General features: G+C 38.5%; 1 pseudogene; it reads left to right on the forward strand.

The window, feature by feature from the left end:
* Nucleotides 1-3,059: 3,059 nt before the first annotated feature.
* Nucleotides 3,060-3,987, forward strand: LOC147368298 (olfactory receptor 7A17-like; annotated as a pseudogene).
* The last annotated feature ends 4,993 nt before the right edge of the window (nt 3,988-8,980 follow it).

Consider the following 8,980-nt stretch of genomic DNA (forward strand, 5'->3'; position numbering starts at 1 on the left):
CCTGCCCCCTGCCCCCAATACACACTCTTTGTTGAAAGGAGAATAGAAATGTTCATAGGATTCAGGGCCTGTGCCTCCACCACAGGTCAGTGATTTGAAGATGCAAGAGACCTGATCCAGACAGGTTCCTCAGTCTTAGATTTGGAGAAAACTCTAACTCAGAGTTGAGATAAGGTGCTAGGAGATTTAGAGATCTGAAAGGGAGGCTACTTCATGGAGGAGTGAAAAACAGAGAACAGAAATGGATTCACTTGACTTCTACCCTGCTCTCCTGTGAATTGAGAATCATTAAGGAAATTTTCCTTCCTTCCTTAACAGTTTTCCACGGGAATTATGAGGTTTAGAGCTTGAAATAACAGAGAGAAACATGCCTAATTAGCAGATATAGGGAGTTATAAATATATCCACATTTGCACTTTCTCAGCATGTGTAAACTTGGGCTTGAAGGGTCCTTTTCCCTCTTTATTTGGAGTCCTAATTCTGGTTGGGGGCTGTAGCTTTACTCATTCCTGCTGTTTTGTCTCCATCACCAACCATCCAAGGGAGAATTCAAATGTCCCTGTTGGAGACCATCCTCTCAGAGTTCCCATCCAGGTGAGTCAAACAACCCAGCTGACTACGCATAAGGTCAGAGAGAATGGAAGCCAATTCAATTCAAGCCAGAGGCAATAGATTACTGTATCTATTTATTTGCTTGATAAATTAATTAATGTATCTATTATAGTAGTCACATAAAATTTACAGTGCAGCAATGCTACTTACATCTTTGACCATATTTCACAGTCTTTATCATGAAATTACTATTATGTCAGTGCTAGAAAAAGATGTTGAAATTGTTAAATTCACATTGATTCCTATCAGGGGTGATTTTCCCCCTGGGGACACACTGAACAATGTTCTGGGACATTTTTGACTGTCAACCTAGAGGAAGGAAGATGGAGACCATGGATGCTGTAAACATCTTTCAATCTACAAGACAGAGCATAAAAGAGAATGATATGGTTCAGAAAATTAATAGCCCTGAGACTGAGTATCCCTGGGGTAAAGCATATCAGTGAGGCAGTGTGTGTGTGTTCAGTTGTGTCTGACTATTTTGCGACTTCATGGACTATAGCCCACCAAGCTCCTCTGTCCATGTTGTCATTTCCTTCTCCAGGGAATCGACCCAGGGATCAAAGTCACATCTCTGGTGTCTTCAGCTTTGGCCGGTGGATTCTTTGCAATCTAGCACCACCTGGGAAGCCCAAAGAATATCTGTACTTGTGATATTTATAGCTCTTTTTGGGTTGTTAGTACTTTATGTTTATGCTAGCAAAATTAGAGTACTTTCTTTGCTACTAGTTTAAAAGTTCCAACCTCAACCATCATAACAGTTCTTAATCCCAGTCTTTTTCCCAGGCTGATAGGTAAAGATGTTTCATGTTTTCTTAAAATATTGCTCAGTTAATCTTCATTTCCAGGGTCAGTCTGTTCCCCTGTCCTTGAGGCCAGTTCTTGGAATTGTGGCAGCTTTTATGTCATGGCTACAGTTTGGTCCTCATGTAGTTAACTTCTTTCACCTGATGAGGGTTTCAGTATCTATAAGACAACTCACAGGATACAGCTCAGAATATTATCTACAAATCTTTTTTTTTTTTTTAATCTATAAATCTTGAGAAGGAACTAAAGGTCCTTGACTGATTGTGCTTAATGACTAAACCCCTATTATTTAGTCTGTTGGACTGGTTTCCTTTGTTTCTGCATTTTCTCACTGCTCTAAGTTCTTCTCCAGCTGAAGTTTTTCTACACACAGAAGACAGGTGGAACACAAGGTGAAGGTGAAGACCATAAGTCTCTCCTCCATTTCAGTATCACTTGTAACATCTCCTCTTTCAGTTCTGACGTCATTTATTTGAGTCCTTGCCATTCTGTCTGCTGGGTACACACTTACACACATACTTTTGCATCTCCCTCCCATTCTTACTAGAGGTTATGATTCATGTGTCACCATGTTTGCCAGTCTTACCCAAAGCACATGAAAAATAGAATACTGTACTCTCCTTTATGCTTGCTTTCTTTCTCATCATACCACTTGTCCCCATCAGAAGTGATAGATAATCTTAAGTTTGCATATATATTTTTCGATCAGTGACTTGTAGGGAGTGTTGCTTTTCAACATCTTATATTCATTGCCTAGGCAGTGGTGAAAATATGGTCATACTACAATTTACATTCCTGAAATAGATGGGTTTCTCACCAAAACTGTAAAATTCATCCTGCCCTCTTAGGGAAAAAGCTGATTGGGAAAGCAATTTCATATCAGAAATGGTACAGGGGGATTCATTAAAGAAAATCAGATCCATACAACAAATACAAAAATTAATTTTTTTATTAAAAAAATTTTTTTTACTTTACAATATTGTATTGATTCTGCCACACATCAACATGAATCCACCATGGGTGTACGCATGTTCCCCATCCTGAACCCCCCTCCCACCTCCCTCCCCATACCATCCCTCCAAGTCATCCCAGTGCACCAGCCCCAAGCATCCTGTATCTAACCTGGACTGGCGATTTTGAATCAGTTCTAATGAGGTGGATGAAACTGGAGCCTATTATACACAGTGAAGTAAGCCAGAAATAAAAACAACAATACAGTATACTAATGAATATATATGGAATTTAGAAAGATGGTAACGATAACCCTGTATGCGAGACAGCAAAAGAGACACAAAAATTAATTTATTGACTGCAAAGTATACATTATATAATTTAGAATATGTGAATAATGCAAGTTTGTGTGAATATTGGTGCTTCCCAGGTGACTCAGCAGTAAAGAATCTGCCTGAAATGCAGGAATCACAGGTTCAATCCATGGGTTGGGAAGATCCCTTGGAGAAGGGCATGGAATCCACTCGAGTATCCTTGCCTGGAGAATTCCATGGACAGAGGAGCCTGGCAGGCTATAGTCCATAGTGTTACAAAGAGTCAGACACAACTGAAGCAACTTAGCACACACACCCTCACATATTTGTATTAATCATGTTATTTCCTTCTTTCCTAGAAGTTACTTCCATCATATGCAACCAGGCAATGATACATGGATTTCAGGATTTCTTCTTCTGAGATTTTCAGAGCAACCAGAAGTGCACCCTCTCATATTTGGGCTTTTCTTATCCATGTACCTGCTCACTGTTTTTGGAAACCTGCTTAGCCGTCAGTTCAGACCCCAACCTCCACACCCCTATGTACTTCTTCCTCTCCAACCTGTCATTTGTAGATATCTGTTTCACCTCTACCACCATCCCAAAGATGCTGTGGAACATCCAAACCCAGAATAAAGCTATAACCTATGAAGGCTGCATCACACAGATTTATTTTTTCACCCTCTCTGCAGTGTTGGACATTTTTCTCCTGACCATGATGGCCTATGACCGCTTTGTGGCCATCTGCCACCCCCTGCACTACACAGTCATCATGAACCCCCGGCTCTGTGCACTTCTGGATCTAATGTCCTCGATCATATGTCTTCTGAATTCCTTGTTACAAAGCTTAATGGTATTGTGACTATCCTTCTGCACAAACTTGAAAATCCCCCACTTTTTTTGTGAACTCAATCAAATGATCCAAATTGTCTGTTCTGACACCTTTCTTAATAACATGGTGATGTATTTTGCAGCTGTCCTGATGGGTGGTGGTCCTTTCACTGGTGTCCTTTACTCTTACTCTAAGATAGTTTCTTGCATACGTGGAATCTCATCACTTCAGGGGAAGTATAAAGCATTCTCTACCTGTGCGTCTCACCTCTCAGTTGTTTCCTTATTTTATTGTACAATGCTAGGGGTGTACCTTAGCTCTGCTGGTACCCACAGCTCACGATCAAGTGCAACTGCCTCAGTGATGTACACTGTGGTCACACCCATGCTGAACCCCTTCATCTACAGTCTGAGAAATAAAGATATAAAGAGGGCTCTGAAAGCACTCTTTGTGAAGCAAACTACAAAATGATCAATTGTCAGAATACTGAGGAAATGCACATGATAGCAGAAGACAAAGCCCCGGAGTCAGAAATTTTGAATATTTAATCAGATTGTTAAAGTAATATTTTTCTCTATTTATTTCCTAATGTTTTTTCCTTGACCTCAACTTCTTTATCAGGTTTAAATAACTGACTTTATCAACCTTTCTGCTCTCTGATATCCAACAGCTTTGCTCATTGCTGTTTTCATGTTTTCCCAAATTTATTTTCAACCATGGCTCAGAAATATTTGGAAATCCCCATTTACCTAATGAAACAACATTTTAGAATATTTCGTATTATATACATCATATTAAATACTTTTTCTTTTGTTTTACTACTGGAATTGTCATACATTATAGTACTCTGATGAAAAAAGGCACAACTGATGATGAAAGCAGTTTATATAAGTTAATAATAGAGGAAAATCTGAGACCACTTTTTGCCTTTTTATCAAACATTTCTTTCTATAGCTCTATCTTAACTGCTCCTACTTAGAATATCGATTGCACGTCAAGGCTGTATGTTGTCACCTTGCTTATTTAACTTATATTCAGAGTACATCATGAGAAACACTGGACTGGAAGAAGCACAAGCTGGAATCAAGATTGCAGGGAGAAATATCAATAACCTCAGATATGCAGATGACACCACCCTTATGGCAGAAAGTGAAGAGGAACTCAAAAGCCTCTTGATGAAAGTGAAAGTGGAGAGTGAAAAAGTTGGCTTAAAGCTCAACATTCAGAAAATGAAGATCATGGCATCTGGTCCCATCACTTCATGGGAAATAGATGGGGAAGCAGTGTCAGACTTTATTTTGGGGGGCTCCAAAATCACTGCAGATGGTGACTGCAGCCATGAAATTAAAACACACTTACTCCTTGGAAGGAAAGTTATGACCAACCTAGATAGCATATTGAAAAGCAGAGACATTACCTTGCCAACAAAGGTTCATCTAGTCAAGGCTATGGTTTTTCCTGTGGTCATGTATGGATGTGAGAGTTGGACTGTGAAGAAGGCTGAGTGCCGAAGAATTGATGCTTTTGAACTGTGGTGTTGAAGACGACTCTTGAGAGTCCCTTGGACTGTAAGGAGATGCAACCAGTCCATTCTGAAGGAGATCAGCCCTGGGATTTCTTTGGAAGGAATGATGCTAAAGCTGAAACTCCAGTACTTTGGCTACCTCATGCGAAGAGTTGACTCATTGGAAAAGACTCTGATGCTGGGAGGGATTGGGGGCAGGAGGAGAAGGGGCCAACAGAGGATGAGATGGCTGGATGGCATCACAGACTCAGTGGACGTGAGTCTGGGTGAACTCCAGGAGCTGGTGATGGACAGAGAGGCCTGGCGTGCTGCGATTCATGGGGTCGCAAAGAGTCAGACACGACTGAGTGACTGAACTGAACTGAACTGAAATGTGTTAAAGCTGGCCACTTGGTATTATTCTCCTCATTAGAGTTCTGATACTTTTTTCTTATTTTTTTTTTCTTTTTCTTAATTCAGTGTCCAAAATGCTGACTTTAGTCACTGGCAAAATTATTATCAAATACATTTCTTCAAGAGGAGTATTTATTATAAGATAAACTTTAATAAATATACTGACCTAATATGACCTTAGATTCATAGATGACCTTAAAAAAGATGAAGATTTTTAAATCATATACTGAGTTATTTTGCAAAATATTTATTTTTCATACTGTACATTTATTCACTGGAATATGGACATTTTGGGTGTTGGTTAGTTGTGTTTGGGTGTTAGTTGTTTGGGTGTTAATTAGTTGTGTCCAACTCTTGTTTGGGTGTTAGTTAGTTGTGTCCAACTCTTTTGTGACCCCATGGACTGTAGCCTGCCAGACTCCTCTATCCGTGAGATTTCCCAGGCAAGAATGCTGGAGTGGGTTGCCATTTCCTTCTCCAGGGGATCTTCCCAATCTACATCTCCTGCTTAGCAGGTACATTCTTCAACACTGAGCCACTTGGGAAGCCCAGAATATGGAGAACTGTTGTCCATAGAATAGCACTTTTATATATGTGTGGAAATTTGATTGGCACTTTTTAGTTTTATTGATGTATTATCTTTTTACCACTTCAAAATGTTTAATGCTGCCTATAGTATGAGTCCTTCTATTGCTATAAGGGAAATATGTCCCCTCTCCTACACTTTTTCATGAACACTAAAGTGATGGTGGATGAACATTATCAATGTCACCAATTATATGTTTCCATTATGCACAGGAATTTTTTCATGTTTATTTCCAAAAAGTGACTCAGGAGAGCATGAATTCCTATCAATTCACATGAATGAAGAGCACTAGTATTCCCACACACACATGCATGTCCTTTCAACTGTTTCTGGTGACCATAAGCACTTTATAATAGAGTCATCTGAAATAACAAAATAATCAAGAGTACTGTCTTCAAATATAAGAAAAATACCAAGAATAATCAGCAGATTATTGTCTTCATTCTTACTTCTATTCACTTTGCTAATTGTATCAGTTAGCTGTTGCTGCATAACCAGCTATCCTAAGAGCAAATGATATAATTCCTTTCTTACCAAATGATAATATATGATGTGATATGTATTACACATATATAATTGGAGCTCCACTGCTCTCTTCTTGAGTATAATAGTGAGCTAGGAGAATTTACATCTGTTTCTAAGGTTTGTTAATAATACGTGTGGTCAGGTTGCACTTCTTTCTACAATCAGTTTATCATATTTTTATACCTAGGTTCATATTTTATTTTAGAAAAGAAAAAGTATCAAATGTGAATTTAATTTATCTATATCATTCCTGTATCTATATGGATACCATTTGTTTCTTCCCAGGTAGAAGTGATACCTCCTATCACTGCCCAGTCTGAATCACCTACTAGTCCTCTAGATACTATTGTGGTACATTCATTGTTACATTTTCCCTTCTGTAAAGTGTATTGGGCTTTAAGTATGACACAATATACACTATACATAATTAAAACATATAACTCAATAAATTAAAGAGCCATACCAAAATTACAGTACTACTTCATGTTTCCATTTGTATATAATTCAAGAACGTCCCCAATAAATTTCAGTCTTTTTATGTTATTCTTAAAAATATAACATTTCTGAGCCTAAATTTTCTTATTTCTAAATGTCATGTAGTACTGTAAACATAACATCAGGCAAATATTATATGAAATAAATTAAATGTGCAGACATATTTTCTCAGGCCCAAAGAAAATATTCAAAAGAAAGTTGTATGCATGTATATGTAAATTCATTTATATAAATTTTATTGCAAATAAACATACACATATTTGTACACAAAAACAGACTCCTGATCTCATATTTTGTCTTTAAAGGAAACTTGGAGAGGATTAAAATGTAAAAAAATGAATCTAAAAATTAACATGAAATAGAAGAGTGTAGAAATTTACACAAAGATTTAAAGTAAATGGTATAAATAAATTTAAATGATTAATGACTTTATTTACTTAACGTCTCAAAAATGAGAAATCCAAATCACATTTACATTTGTACATGATAAATATTCTACTGATTAAAGAGACTGAATATCTCCAAATTAATTTTTGATTTCTTCTTCTGCTTAAGATGGGGGTCACGACATTGAATGCCTTTACAGGGGAAGCTGAATGAATGAACTGAGACACTTAATATCAATTTCCTCAGCAAACTTTTATTAGCTAAATGTTTATATTCAATTCCCAATGCTAATTTTAAATACCATACTAGTGATAGAAAGCAAATATGTGTATATATCTTTTCTTATTTTTGGTAAATGTCTTTATATTTTTAATTTTTATTGGGGCAGAGTCACTCCACAATGTTGAGTTAATTTCTGCTGTACAGTGAACCCCAACCCTAACCCTATACAGCGAAGTGAATCAACTATATGCATATGTATATCCAAGGAACTCTACTCAATGCTCTGTGGTGACTTAAATGGGAAGGAAACACATATATGCTCTTACAATTCTCGGGTCAGAAGCCTGAAATGGGTCTCATTGGCTGAAATCAAGAGGTTTGAGGGGTGTGGCTAAAATGGCAGAAAAGAATGACCCTGAGTTCATCTCCTCCCATGGTAAAACCAAAACTATAATTCACAGAGCAGCTATTGATGAGAACTATCCATGAGAAGACTAGCCAAAATGATTTTCATGACTAAAGATATAAAGAAGAAAACACAGCACAATGAGTAAGAAGGAAGGAATGCAATATATATCCAAGATTTCATTTACAAGGAGGAGACTCACACAGGAAGATAATCACAACTTCAGAGGTTCTCCCCAAGAGTGCTGGGTCTGAGCCCCACAACAGGCTCTCCAGACCAAGAGTCCTACACTGGGAAGACACGTCTTCAAACCATCTGGCATTGGAGTTTAGTGGGGCTTGCATATTGGAGAGTCAGAGGGCTACCGAATAAAGATTTCCCTCTTAAAGGGTGCATGAAAAATCTCAGTTGCTCTGAGACAGCACATTTCAGTTCAGTTCAGTCGCTCAGTCGTGTCTGACTCTTTGCGACCCCATGAATCTCAGCACACCAGGCCTCCCTGTCCATCACCAACTCCCAGAGTTAACTCAAACTCATGTCCATCGAGTTGGTGATGCCATCCAGCCATCTCATCCTCTGTTGTCCCCTTCTCCTTTTGCCCCCAATCCCTCCCAGCATCAGAGTCTTTTCCAATGAATCTGTGAGACAGCGCAGAGACAGTTATTTGAGAAAAGACTGGGTCAGATCCACATACTTAACTTGACAAGCTTCTCAGATAGTCAAGAAACTCCTGGGACTGCCCTTGAGGATATAGACACCAGCAACAGTCATATTGGGGACCTCATTCTAACATGAGGACACTGCTGCTGGCAAACACCATTTTGGAGCCCTCCCTCTAGCGTTCTAGCACAATAGTTTTACCTATCCGCCAGTGAACTAAACCAGTCAGCTTCAGCCTCAGATCCAGCCACCCCAGGATTTGGTT

The sequence above is a fragment of the Bos grunniens genome, chromosome 7, assembly GCF_055505025.1.
Source record: "Bos grunniens cultivar Pamir isolate PY7600 chromosome 7, Bosgru_T2T1.0, whole genome shotgun sequence".
Taxonomy (NCBI): Eukaryota; Metazoa; Chordata; class Mammalia; order Artiodactyla; family Bovidae; genus Bos; species Bos grunniens.